Raw genomic sequence first — 15,177 nt, 5'->3', positions numbered from 1 at the left:
AATTCTCCTCGTCTGCTTGCCCCACCTATACTTCCTGCCTGGTTACTGGCCAGTCAGCATTTTATTTATCAACCAATCAGAGCAACACATATTCACAGTCTGACATCCCACAGCACAAGGGTACTTTTAAAACTCCTTGAATGATTGGATGAGCCTTTCTTTCTCCTGAAGAAACTCACTCTGCTCAAACACAAATGTTATTATAAAGTCTGTAATGTTACAGAAGGGTTCAGTTATCTGAGACTATAAGACCAAGATTACTTTGAGGTGAAAGATTTTAAATTTTCAGAGACATTCTAACTAGGCTGTAAAAGGACAAATAGAACTCTGACACCAGAGGGCCTCATCATCTCCCAAGAGTCCTTTCTTTCTGTGGGTGAAAGTTGTTTGTGATAAATCCAGCCAAATGTCATATGACTCAAGTGGATCTCTATAAAGAACTAATATTTTCTGTCAAACATGATAGCTTGATTATGAAAATAACCAAAACTTATTAGTATTCTCACAAAATATAAAATGATGCATGCTAATTCATACTGTGAAAAAAGACAATTAACTATGGTTTATAGTGTCCCTGGGGGTGTCGACACTTTATTCTTCTCTTTGATCATTCAAAGAGTGCTATGATTATTTCCACCATTTTACCAATCTAGCTGAAGGTCTATGAGGAAAATGCTGGGCATCCCAATATACTCAAACTCATCACAGATGAGATCAACACGACACTGTAGACATGCTATTTACACTATTGTTCAATTATCTTATCAAATAAAATTTTTGTCAATTGACAGACTATTTCTAAAGTGACACAGTTCTAAGAATAGTTCTAGGGATTGTTGGTTTCTCTGCAGCCTCCTCTGATATAAAATGTAGAAATCAGAAGAGTATTGCTTTCTTGTTTTTCTTTTTTCTTGACCTGACCCTCCCCTTTTGTACACTGCAGGTCTTATCTCAGTTGCTTTTAGTCCCAGAGTCGCCTCAGAATGAATAGAAGAATGAGGCCACTTGGATTTGGATTGATACAGTCAGCTTTTTGATTGTTAAATGTACGATTTCACCAAAATCAATGATGCCTTGTCCTTTTTCTCCTGCCTGTGGCTAACAGAGACTGTGACAAACAAAGCACAAGGTGACATTCTCTCCCTTGGACTTTGGGTTAATAGCTTACCTGTAGAACACAGCAGGCAATGGCAGCTATGTGGCCAATCTTGCAAGATGGAGCTGTAATTTCCTTGTATAGTCTGGTTCACAGCCCCCAATTTCATTTTCCCTTTCTTCCTGCCTCTCTCTCACCATTGTTTCCCTGACATTTCAAGTAACTTTTCTGGGTTGTACCTTTGGTAATATGGAATACCAAAAAAACACAGGACAAATCGATGAAGATTGCCTTCATCTTACTTGATGATCTTGGACTGAAGTTAGTACGTTTTAGTTAGTTACATTAAAATATCACGTAATTTTATAGCAAATAAGGATACATTTGTACAATGAAAATTTTACACGATTTTGAAAGATAACGAGTTTTAGTAAATACCTTTTTCTTTAAAATTAATCTATTCTTTGTCATTTAGTAGTTCAATCAAAGGGAAAATTAGCATAGTTATAGAATTATTGGTCCAAATCTAGATAAAATTCAACTTTTAAGAGCCAAGTTTTTTTGTGGGAGTTTTTGTTAACACACACACACACACACACACACACACACACACACACACACACACACGTGTATCAGCAATTAGAATCAGTTAAAATAAGACTTCCCACTTCCCATAATGTAGTCTGGGTTTCCCCAGTAAGCAGATTGTGAAATGAAGTAGATTTGTAAATCTATCTTTCTTAATTTAATTCTCAACAGACTTTTGCATTTATGGGCTTTAGACCCAGTGACCTATGCCAGACCACAAAGCCAACAGGGCTGTATTTCCCCAGGCTGTAGATGACACAGGTTCTCAGGGAAGGCTTGTGACTGGAGAAGAAATGATTGACAATCTAGGGAGAATTGTGGCTTAGTATAGCATGTCCCAGTGTTACTGCTTTGGAGAACATAAAAAACAATTACGTAAATATAAAAATTCTTACATGATTTTTTTTTAAAATTCAGCTTTACAAATTAAAGTTTTTCTCATTTCACTGGAAAGACAGTGGAGTTTAGGTACGGTATTTTTTTGAAAGCAAGAAGAAATTTCCTTCCAGTTTGAACTTCCAAATAGCTTCCTACTGACTCTACACTGGTAAGGGCATGCTTCCATTATGTTATGATGGTGTTCTTGCTCAGTGTGTTTGGAAGGCATCGAGTTATGCTTCATTATGCATCGTGGGTTTGGCTTCATTATGCATCGTGGGTTTGAAGTGTCTTTTTTTTTCCCCATCCTGAGTGGCCAAATAGCATCCAAAGAGACACCAAAGTTAACATAAACTATGTGGCCTAATGTTCTAAATTTCGGTATGTGATTACAGAGTGAAATGTTCCTTTTTTCCTCACCGTTACAGAACCACGGGACAGAAGAGTCTAAGAAGCCCCTGGATGCACAAGTCGGCCATGTGTAGCTGAATTGGAGACTGTCCTGGCCTAGCCTCATCTCATCTGCCCGTGTTGGGCACTGAGGTAGCTGTGCATGCCACCCTCCAGTTTTTGGACAGAGGAACAAGGCACCTTTGTGTACTGTGGTTTTCTTTTTTCTTTTTTCTACTCCCACACTCCTTTCACAGCTCTCTGGGCAACGCTCCCATATGTCCTTGAATTGATGCTGGTCCAGTCACACATCACACGGCTGGATCCGGTTTTCTAGTTCACCACTGAGCTCTCTTTCTCTCTCTCTCCAGCAGCATGCTGCTCACTTGCCAGGTTCGTTGCATTTGTCTCATATCCTAAGCATCGGGCTAGTTCCTGCTCTCTTTTTACTACCAGACAAATTCCCTTGGACAATCCCACCCTCCCAGGACACATCCTTTGTTCCCATTGCCAAAGAGAGGTCACCATGAGTCACTCCTCCCCTTTTGGACTATTTGATTTCATTTTCTGTCTCCTTGGAAAGGGGACTTGATGTGACATAACCCCCCTTTGAATTTCTCCCTCTTTGTAAACCACTGTTGAGGTCAATATTCTGCCCACTCCTGTTCTCCTGCCCACATGCTCAAGAGAGCCTCCCTTTTACTCAGAGGCTGCTAAAAGCACCAGCTGCCTGATGTTATGCTTACTTCAGTGGGGAAGCCAGCACTGCCATTAAGTGGAAATTGAAGTTGTTCCCTAACTCCACTTAACAGTCGTTTGGATCGGGAGTACGGTAGACTCATAAGGACGAGCAGCACTGTGTTTCTTACTTCAGGTCGTGCTTTGCATTGGGACCCTGAGTAAAAAGATCAAAGTACCTTCTCACTGTCTTTCGTCCTACCATCAATGAAGACTGAATATGGGTTAGAAAACTTCTAGTTTGGGATAGTTAAAATAAGAACCTGGAAAGTAAAAAGTAAGTTAACCAAATAACAATTTTAGAGAAGTCATGAAATACGGGATCTCAGCTATTTTCATTTTCTTTTTCTCCCTACTACCATAACACCAGGAAAGAAATCAAATGAAAAACATCAGAACAGCCTTTAAGTCTGTGAAAGAGCTAATGGCATCTTCATAATGAGAGAATCCAAAAATGATTATCAATATTAACACATTTATTAACATCTGTCCATTATCTATCTATCCATTATCTATCATCTATCTATCTATCTATCTATCTATCTATCTATCATCTGTTTGTGTGAATGTGGATACATGCACACATGTGTATGTGTGTACAATGTGTATGGAAGGCAGAGATCAACCTGTAGAGTTTTTCCACAGAGTGACTGGCCACCATATTTCTCATTGGGCTTTAGGGCTCCTTGACTCAGCAAGGCTGTCTGGCCAGTGAGCCTCAGGTATCTTCCGGTCTCTGTATTCCCAGCACTAAGACTGCCATAGTGTGCCATCAGGTGTAGCTTTTTATAAGCAAGTGCTAGAGACTGAACCCATGCTTGCCCGGCCAGTGTTTTACACACTGAGCCATCTCCCCATCCCAAGATTATCCCTCTCTTTAACTTTATATGCTTAGGATTGTATTATTGTTTCTCTTTACGTGGAAAGGAAACTGAGGCTCAGGTAGATTAAATAATTTGTCTAAGATCACACAACTAAGTGACTTAGCCAAAATGAGAAGCTAGATATATTTGATTTGTTTTAAATCTGTTTTATCTGCTATACCGGGATGAATCTTCTTAGCCCCAAATATTTTGAGACTGCATCAACCAGGCTTTATACAGATAAAGTGAAATTGAGAACATTTTCTGACGAATTGGGACACTGTTTTTCACCTAAATCCTAATTTCTCTTGTTAGTTTCCTTCTTTTCTTTTTTGGCTTGTGTTGGCCATGTCTTTGTACATAGCTGGTCAAATTGACCAGCAAATCACTGCAGTAAATTGTAAGCATCACTTAGGCAGCTGTGGCTGCTGCGGTTAGCCCAGCAACTCTGAACGGTTGTGAACTGTCTTGATGGATAGTCACTGCAAGCTGAGAGATCTGCTCACCTTCGCTGTTAGACTGGCTCCTTGTCTTGGTGTAACTTTTAGTGTCAAATTCTAAATATGGAGTACAAGTTGTACTTAATTCATGCTTTCCGAAGAGTAACAGCAATTATTAACTCACTGTGTTGACTTGCCTGGTCCACCTCTAAGAGGAAGCAAGGATGCTAATAGCAACCTGGACAGTAGGCTTACATCACCAGTGCCTTCTACATGGAGAAAGAACACCACCTTTGTTTCTTTTTAAATTTTCTTTCCTTTTCCTTGCTCTTCTTCCTTCCCTTCTATTTCTTTTTTTTTTTTTAAAGTTGAGATTTACTAAGAAAAGGTGTGTTTTTAAAGATTCTTTGTTTTTATTTGTATGAGTGTTTTGTCTGGATGTATATAAACACATAGCATTCGAGCTTGGTGCCCATGGAGACAAAAAGAGGGTGTCAGATCCCCTGGAACTGAACATAACCATCTGGTTATGAACCACTGAGCTATCTCTCTGGCCTCAAGAAAAGGTACTGATTTAAGACAAAAGGTCAAAAGAAACAAAGGGGAGTCCAAGTGCAGGGACCTGCCCCCCCCCCCAGGATCTTAGGTCACCTGTGAAGAGGTGGCCTGGAATCAAAGAAAGGTAAGTGCCCTAGCCGGTTTCCCAGCCTCCCTCTTACCAGGAGACAATCAGATCACAGCAGGGAGTCAAGTCAACAAGAACTCCTTTATTGATAGGCAGTAAGCCTCTTTTATATCAGAAAACCTCAGGACCCTAGGAGGGGGTGAAGGAACCAACCAATCATTTTAAAGGTCACCCTACTTACAAGTTGTTTATGCCCTGACATCATCTCCTATTTTTAGCATAAATAACTTGAGCTAACTTCCTTCCTCACCATTCCTCTCTAATCTCCACACAAACAACCCAAGCTAACTTTCTCTTAGCCATCCTTTGTATTTATTCTCTGCACAAACTGCTTAAACTAACTTCCTCTGGTACCATTTGTATCCACTCTCTGTGTAAACAGCTTAAAGCTTAAGCTCTATTTATCTGAATTTCTCTCGGCACCCTCTTGGAGCCCATGTATGCCCCACATCCAAGGATAATAGTATACATTAAAGAGAAAGTACAGGCTTCTGAAAGAGGCTTTGACATTCAACTATTCTTATCTATAGTTCCTGAATTCTGGGGTTTCTTTCTTTCTTTCTTCCTTCCTTCCTTCCTCCCTCCCTCCTTCCCTCCCTCCCTCTTTCCCTCCCTCCTTCTCTCCCTCCCTCCCTCCCTCCCTCTGATCTCCCTTCCTCCCTCCTTCTCTCCCTCCCTTCTCTCCTGCTTTCCTCTCTTGGTCATTTTCTCTTCCGGTGTCAGACTGGGAAAATTCAGCAATATTAAAACACGTGAAGAACAGGAAAATGGGCAGATGTGAAGAGGAAACTTTCTTGTTAGTTTTCACATGGATACTCTCCCCTATGAACCTTATGTTAGTACAGGCTGTATAGAACATCTTCAGCTACAGTTTTGTCTTCTAGATGAACCAAAGCTCTACTTTTGTCTTAGTTGCTCCCACATGCCAGCAGTTTCATATCATTCTCAAAGAGAAAGCAGATCTCTACTGTGTGGCCTCTCCAGGTCAGTTTCCAACCAACAGCTTCTCCCATCTCATGCTAGTGGCATGCAAGTCATCAGGACATTTTCCTTAGAGTGCAGGTGTCTTTAGTTGCAAAAAGTAAATAGCTTAACACATCAAGTAAAACAGTATTAAAATTCATCTGGTCAGTGAAAGAAGCAATAGACAGTCCTAATGTCTTCTTTTCTGAGTTGCAAACTCAAATTAACTTTCACATGTATTTTCTTGTACTTCATTGTTCTTGGTTTATATTGCAAATGCCTCCCTAAGCTTTTCCTCAGGTCTCCCTCTAGAAGTAGTTCAGTAGGATTGCCTGATTTATTTTCATGTGATTTTTCTGTTTTTTAATCCATGTCTATAGATGAAAGTTCAATCATGAGAAAATTTGTGAGTGGAACAAATATGATAGTGTTTAATACCAGATCTCATTTTCTTTTGGTTTAATTTCCATCATGTTGGCTCTTCTGACTTGTGTAGTTAAAAGACTGCTAGCCATTCCATTATACCCCCTTTTCTATAACTATTTACTTCTCTTCCTCCTCTAAATCTAATGTGCTTATATTCTGCTAAATTAAAAAATAATTTATTTTCTTGATTTTAGCTGGCTTTGATTTGTTTGCCTTAATTCTATGCCAGATTCTCTCTTGTATAAATATGTCATACCCAAGAGAAATTTGTGTTAAAATTCAATTATTCAGTTTGTATCAAAGAAGAAATATAATGGTTATTAAAAAACCTCTCCTGTGTGACAACTTACATGTAAGGTGGGATGTTTCAGCATGTGCACTGAGATTTATCCATATATCTGTTTCTAGTAATCAAAGAACAGCAAAATGTTTCTGGGTGGCTCAGTGGAAAGAGTACCTAAAATCTCCGCTTAATGGTAAGGAGAGCTCTTTCAGTAAAAAGTCAGGCATGTGTGAATGAATCAGAACTAACTCTGAATACATAAACAGGGTTAGGGAAGAGAACACCAAGTTGAACTTCCAAGAAAATCCTATGGAGAAAATATGTGATGCGTTATAGATCCCATAGACCTGCTTTGGAGTCACAGAATCAAGCAGCCTTACAGGTAGTAAGCTGCTTAGAGAGCAGCTATTTAAACTTCTCATTTTACTGATTGGGGAAACTGAACTCAGAGAGATGAAATGGCCTTTTGAAGACTACCCATTACACATCAATGTTCAGATGGATATTTCCTGAGTGTCTTATTCATGGTCTACATATCTCACTGAGGCCTAGAGCTTTACCTCAGTTCCATCAATTAGGTTCATTTAAGCACCATCTTATGGCTTCAAAGATTTTTGTCAGTTAAGTCTTTAGAGCTAAATTACCCAACACGCAGTCTAGATCAAGATCTTTTTCACAAAACCTTATACTCTAGATGGTAAAATGACCCACTGTACCTCAAGAGATGATTGTAGAATATAAATTTATATGGATTCATGGAAGTATGTGTTAGAATTGGGTTCCCTAAAAGCAGATTCTGAGACAAAATTTTGTGTGGGAATAATTTCTTTTAGAGGTAATCCAAGAAAGTGCTGGCTGAGGAGTGGGGCTATGAGCTGAGGAAAAGTACTGTATCACTACAGGTACCCAGAGCTCACCACCCGATATGGACCTCTCCTGTAGGTGGTGTGGGATAAGCCTCAGAGTTCTGCTCAAAAGTTACCAGTGTCTTTCTGCAATCAAGTGTCTCCCAGGTATAATAAGCCTTTTGGGTCTGCCCCAAGAAAGGCATCTCTCTGGTTCCTGTGAACTTCCAAGAAAAGCACTCGGTCAGAGACAGGAGGATGATTTCAGGAAGAAACCATCGGCTCCAACCGGTATGGTAAATGTTGAGGGAACATGTGTGAGCCGTGGGATACTGTCATCTACACAGGGAACTAGACAGTGATGGGAACAGGAATAAAGCACACAAACTCAAAGTGAGGTTGCTGTAATGTAGTAGTCTGTGACAGTGGTTCTCAACCTCCCTGATGCGGCAACCCTTCAAAACAGTTCCTCATGGTGTGGTGACCCTAACCATAAAATCCTTTGTTGCTACTTCATAACTAATTTTGCTACAGTTATGAATCATAATGTAAGTATCAGTTTTCCAGTGGTCTTAGGTGACTGCTGTGGAAGAGTCATTTGTGACAGGGTCATTTGACACCCAAAGAGGTCATGACCCACAGATTGAGAACCATGGTCTATGGAAATGGCTCATGTTAAAGGTAGAGATTATGTAGATTTCCTTTGATATATTCCCTAACATGGAAGCTTCCACTACCTTCCCCATGAATTCTTTTGGGTTACCCAAATATTCATTACAAAATTTAGGCAAGAATTTTGTTCAAAGATTCTTGATTTAGATACCCACTAGGTCTGAGGAATGAAGGGCCAGGAGAGGCATTGTTGAAATCTGTTATTTGGATTTTCATCACTGTGAAAAGTATCTCAGCAAGACAACTTAAGGAGGAAATATATATTTTGGCTCATGATTGAGATAGAACCATCATGGTAGGGAGGCTATGGAAGAGCAGAGTATTTGACTTCCTGTGCCCAGGATATGGGTGAGGGTGGGGGGTGGAGATTGTGGGAAGTGGAAAAAGCCTGCCTTTGCAGGCTTTCTCTTTTCCTCTTTTATTTCATCTTGACGCTCATCTAGGGGATAGCACTACCCAACTCACATTCAGAAATGGTTTTCCCTTTCAGTTACTTTTATCCTACCATCCCCCATAGGCATTCCTAGAAGTATTCTTTACTGATATCATGAGGACTCTGGAGTTCATCAAGTTGTCAGTCAAGATCAGCCACTACAGGAGCCCACAGGCGATGTCTACAGAGACTGAGGACCAATCATTGTGTATCTCAGCCATAGCCTCATAGTTGTTCTACTAAAAATAAGCTGACATATCTATTACTGGATGAGTTGGAATTAACAATACAATATTATAATTTTACAAAATATGATAAAAATAAATATCTAAAGAAACATTTTGTCAGGGTTGTATTTTTAAAACTGTATTTACCTTCTGGTGGAGATTTAAAGGGATCATGAATATAAAGCGGTAGCCAATGAATAGGACCCATTTAAGTCTTAAAGCCCTAATATATCCTCTGACAGCTACAAAAGTCAGCAGAAAGCCTAACTCAAGCCATACAAATCCTATACTTTGCATGACTGTAGGCTAGAATGCAGCACATAATTCAATGTTCTATGAGCAGAAAAATAAATATAAATTTTCAATGAAATTATGTTTGGACTTCTCATCCCAGGATTTCTGGGGAACAAAGTACAAAAATTGCAGAAAAGCGAATAGAGAGAATTTTAGGGACATGTGTATGGAGAGGTGAGAGTAGAATGGAGGCAAATTTTTGAATATGTAAGGTACATAAAAATAGCAATAATAAAGATGAGGTAAAAACCTTTCATTATTTGTCCCAACATTAAAAAGCCACTCCTCTTTGATAAAGAAGGAGTGATTATCTAGGACACTATGTTATTCCTGGCTACTAAATGCAAATGTAGAAACAGACATCATTTATACTAAGAAGAAAACAGAATTTTATGGAAACATTATACCTGATGAAAATTATTTCCAACACAACTGAAAACCAGAACACTGTTATATAAACCCACACAGTAAATTAGAGATAGTCTAATAAATATTTGACGAGATGGAAAAGATAATATGAGTAACTTTGGTAGAGAAGTAGTGCGTATCAAACAATAAAGGGAGGAACATAGTGTTCTTGTCTCTTTGGTATGGAAAGGTACCCTGCAGGCTACCAAAAGAGAAAAGTAAACAACCTAGCCACAAAAACTTTCACCTACAATCCATCCTGCCTGCAAAATATACTGGGGCAATGGTGGCATCGAACTTTGGGAGTAGCCAACTAATGTCTGATTTGACTTAAGGCCCATTCCATGAGAGGGAACCCATACCTGGCACTGACTGGGTAACCAAGAACCAGAGACTAGATATCCCAGAGACCTAGGTAAAACTAAACATGACTTGACTAAACAAAACAACAACAACAAAAATGATTCCTAGTAAGATTCTGCTGATTCGATAGATCAATGAATGTATCATCCAGTCATCAGAGAGGCTTCCTCTAGCAGCAGATGGGAATGGATGCAGAGACTCACAGCCACATACTATGCAGAAAGAGAGAGTCTAAGTGGTGCTCTCCATCAAATCCCTTCCCTCAGAGAACCTTGCAGAGGAGGAAGTGGAAAGAATGTAAGAGCCAGAAGGGATGGAGGACACCAGGAGAACAAGGCTCTCTGGATCAATTAAGCAAGGTGTATAAGAACTCACAGATACTGAAGTGCCTGCATGGATCTACACTGGGTCATCTGAATACATATTATAGCTATTAGCTTAGTATTTTTATTAGACTCCTGACTATACAATGAATGGGTCTCTGATTATTACCTGGTCTTGGGACTCTTTGCCTTCTGCTGGGTTGTCCAACTTTAATGTGAAAGTTTTTGCTTCATCTTACTATATTTTATTTTGTCATGTTTGGTTGTTATCTCTTAGAAGCCTTTTTTTTTTTTTTTTTTTTTTTTTTTCTCTAATGAGAGACAGAAGGGGAGGGAATCCTGAGGGGAGGGGAGGTGGTGATGAACTGGGAGTAGTGGAGGGAGGGGAAACTATAATAAGGATATATTGTATGAGAGTAGAACCTATTTTAAATTCTAAAAAGGAAGAAATGAAATGGCTATTTGTTTATTTCATTCAGGAAAGAAATATAAGAGATTAAATTATAAACGACTCAATAAAGACTAAAACTAAAAGCTTAGATGGGTCAAAGAAAAGCAGAGAAACAGCCAAAAGAAGCGAAATTTGATGGAGAAAGGAATTCTTAAAAGCACCAGAAAAAAAGTGTTTGTAATGGAAAAGAGGCCAACAGTCAACATTTGAATAACCGCTCTCCAAAGAAGAAACACAAAACAATGAAAGAGAACAAATATTTGAAATAAACTGTGGAAGTCCTATAGAAGTGAAAGGTAACTTGCCTCTGTATATCGGAAGCCCGTGGGGAACTTGGGAATGTTGACACAGAATGAGCAAGTCTGAGGTTTATCTCAGTTAAACTTTTTCAGTTTAAAATCTGAAAACTTCCGAGTGTCATCCAACAGAATGGTGACTTCCAAAAGCAGCAGCAAGGCAGCAGTTTCAGAACTCAAGGCAAGAACGTAAAAAACCCACGAATTTTTTATGTAGCCAAGATGTCCTTGAAATACCAAGACTAAAAAAAAAGAAAGAAGAAAACATTGAGTACAGACATGAGGAACTCTGAGCAAGTGCTGATAAAGCATCCACGTAATATGATGCCAACCACTTATAACATGAAATGCCAGCTGGTATCTGACATATCAGCCATGTTCATATGTGTGACTATTTAGTAATTTATTAAACGAACATTTACATTCAATTGGGCAGAAAGAGCAAGATCTAAGTATTCACTTTATAAAATGGACATATCCAAACCAAAGTGACCTTAATGTGGGGGAAAAAGAACAGAAAAACACAACAGAAGGAAGAATCAATGGGAATATGGGGGCAAGACACTGAGATTCCTGCTAGAGACACACCATATCAGTGTATCACAAGGAAATAAAAGATGCACTCAACATTTTACCAAATAATTCATCTGTATTGTACTCAAATTTTATGATGATATTAAGGTAATAAACATAAACAAAGCTAGAAATATTCCAGGTCAAAGGACACTAAAGTAATCTGACAAATAAATGTAACATATGATCCAAGATTTGACTGTGTATCAGATACTGAAGTAGTATAATTAGCAAAATTAATTAATAAGGTTCCTAGGTTATATAATAATATTGTATCAATGCTTATTTCTAAATACTAATGCCATGTTTGCTTCCTATGATTTCACAAATTAATGTTCTTGTTCTTAAGAAACACACATTGAAGTATGTGGTACTTCAAAAGGGCATCGTATCTACTGTCTACTGCCTCATGGTTACAAAAAATTTTAGGTGCATATTTACTTAGGTAAAATGTCTAGGAATTCTTTGCACTGTTCTTTCAGTTTTATATACTTTTGAAATCATTTTAGAATCAGACACAAAGAGAACATTCTGGGAGAAATTTAGAATAACTAATTGGTCATTTGTAGCTATTGGAAAGATCTAAGGATACTTTCTCAGGCTATTTTTAGATTATAAACTTCCTTGTTCCTGGAGGAGTCCTGCTTCAGTGGATTGCTCTGCCTTTGCTTTTAGACTTAATAGGCTTTTGCTACTTTTAAAAAAGATTTACACGCCGGGTGGTGGTGGCACACACCTTTAATCCCAGCACTCGGGAGGCAGAGCCAGGTGGATCTCTGTGAGTCCCAGGCCAGCCTGGGCTACCAAGTGAGTCCCAGGAAAGGCGAAAAGCTACACAGAGAAACCCTGTCTCGAAAAACAAAAACAAACAAACAAACAAACAAACAAAAAAGATTTACACAACTTCGTTTATTTGATTTTTTAACATGTGTGTATGCATGCACGTGTGTGTGTGTGTGTGTGTGTGTGTGTGTGTGTGTGTGTGTGTTTGTGTTTGTGCATGCAGTTGCCATGACCAATATGGAGAGATAAGAGAATAATGTGTGAAAGTTGGTTTTCTTCTTTTACTATGTGAGGAGTCCAAGGATCTCATTCAGACTGTCAGCACCTTTACCTAGTGAATCATCTTGCTGGACCCAAGTACTGTTATTCTTAATGAGAAAATGTATCTTCAAATTTCATTAGCCTCACTTTGACTTTTCTAGAAAGAGTCCTGTATAAAGTGAAATCAGCGAGAAAAACATGTTAAGAGGGTGTGGCCTCCTTGGAAATAGTTGCTGTGGCAGGGTTTTAGAGAGCCTGATAATTTTCATGCTCGTGAGCTAAATGTGAGCTTTGAAAAATACGAGATGCCCCAGGATTTCTAGAGTTAGCAAGCACATTTGTATTGTATTATAAGAGTCAGTCTTAATAATAACAAAGTAGAGTTGGTAACCGGCCTTGGAAGTAATAGTTTGTAAGGCAGCTACTCACAGGCGGCTTGCTCACATTGAAAGCTCTGTGTCTACCTTTGTCATCCAGTCAGAGAAGAATCAAGAGATCATAAAATACATGCAGATATGTTTGTAAGCCCCTAGGTGCATCATGGAAATGACTTCAGGCTGTACTAACAGAATTATGCTACTCAGTCATGGAGGAAAGAAACATAAAACATACAGACATTTAATTGTGTAACCCTTTAGTTTCTCATATATAATTAATCACTATATTTTAAACAGCTGAATATTTCAGACTTTGTCAAAAGCTTTAAAGATGTCTAAAGAGTTCAGAATCTAGTTTAATCACTTGTTCTACCACCCATACTAGTAAATATCAACTTTTTCTTTTTTGGTCTTAGAGATGTTCTTTTATTTCTAAATTAAATTTATGTTTTTGGGGACAGTATCTTGCCACTTGCTCCAGGATGGCCTTGAACTGCTGGGCCTCATGCATCAGCCTCCTGAGTACTAAAAATACTGTTGAAATGTCTATTGCATTTGTCCCTCCATAGTCCCAATTTCTCCTCTCTTATTTTGAATTTGATAAGTATTCTGCAAGTCTGTTTATTACAGATGTTTTCTCATAAATAATTTATGTATATACAACTGGATATGCATTTCCCTCTAATTGCTATCCTGAATTGGTAATCTTCTGGTCTATGATCATTACCTATTTACTTATAAATACTACATACATACACACACATATTATATATATATATATATTTATATATATACACACACACATATATATGGGTGTTCAAATTTTATTAACTGTATCACACTAGCTTTTTTTAAATGTTATTTTGAGCATTCATTGACACTATATTTTACTACAGTTACTCCATTTTTATTTCTACATAGTACTATAGTTTTTAAACTACAACTTATCACTGTACCTATGGGTAGAGGTTAATTATCCTGTTTAAACTTTTTCTGTTATCATCAATATTACAATTAACAAATTTGTACATGTCTTTAAAACTAGATATATAATGTTTTCTTCCTTTCTAATCTGTCTGAAAATAGAATTAATGACTGACTAGATATTGTTCTCTTCAAGCTTTCAGAGTCCTAGAAGGCGGTGTGCATGCTACTGGGGTTGGAAAGTAACCAATAATCTTAACAAGCTGTGACCTCTGTGAGCTATAATAACCATAAGACTGGCAAGTTATGCCTACTGCTGTGATAGTGGACAGTATATTGTAGGAGTAGCCAACTACTCTTTTATTGGATTTAAGGACTACTGCGCAAGCTAGAACTCATGCCTAGTACTCTGAAATGGGGCAATAACCGCATGTTGGATAGGTCATAAGCCCCTGAGAAGAACCTACCTCCTATTATTCTGATAAATTGTTGTAATATTAGACTTTTCCCTAAATCTTTATCTTTATACTCATGGATTAGTGCATCTCTAATTAGTCTTCATCAGAACAGCTTATTTTTGCAATAGATGACAAATAACACAGAGAGCAACAATTGATCAACATAAGGAATCTGTGAAGTGCTCAGCCGTAAATGGCTGTCTGTATCACACTCCTTTGTCCAAAGGCGTAGGGATCATTGCAGAAGAAAGGGCAAAAAGATTCTATGAGTCAGAGTACATGGAGGAATATAAGAAAACAGTGTTTGTTGGACACATAAGAAGTCTCAGCAGTTATGATAGCTTGTACACAACTTGCTCAAGGTTAAGCCACAAAAAAAGTGAGGAGGAGAAGGAAGAGGAAGAGGAAGAGAAAGAAGGAGAACGAGAAGGAGAAGGAGATGGAGAAGAAAAAGATTGCAGCCTGGAGCAGGGAGGTGGTCCTGAAGTCTTAAGCCTGAGGAGCTCTTGGAAACTGATAGCTGCTGAGAGGGAAAAAGTTAATATTCTTTAAGTGTAAGTGGACCTGCTTTAGTAGATCGCTTTATACTTATGCACATACTGGCAGCACTAAGTGTATTCAACAGCTTTGAAAAAGAGA

The 15,177-nt window shown here is 38.4% G+C and overlaps 1 long non-coding RNA gene across 3 annotated transcripts; it reads left to right on the top strand.

Moving 5' to 3' along the window:
• Positions 1 to 949: 949 nt before the first annotated feature.
• Positions 950 to 9,128, top strand: LOC131921612 (uncharacterized). 3 transcript variants are annotated; one of them, XR_009382036.1, is made up of 4 exons: positions 950 to 1,129; positions 2,491 to 2,605; positions 7,793 to 7,986; positions 8,885 to 9,128. It is a non-coding gene; the product is annotated as an uncharacterized LOC131921612 (long non-coding RNA). The 3 variants fall into 3 exon arrangements; XR_009382035.1 differs by having other exon boundaries at positions 7,793 to 7,991; XR_009382037.1 differs by having other exon boundaries at positions 7,753 to 7,991.
• The last annotated feature ends 6,049 nt before the right edge of the window (positions 9,129 to 15,177 follow it).

Source organism: Peromyscus eremicus, chromosome 11 (genome assembly GCF_949786415.1).
Source record: "Peromyscus eremicus chromosome 11, PerEre_H2_v1, whole genome shotgun sequence".
Lineage (NCBI taxonomy): Eukaryota > Metazoa > Chordata > Mammalia > Rodentia > Cricetidae > Peromyscus > Peromyscus eremicus.
This window is presented reverse-complemented; position numbering and strand designations above follow the sequence as displayed.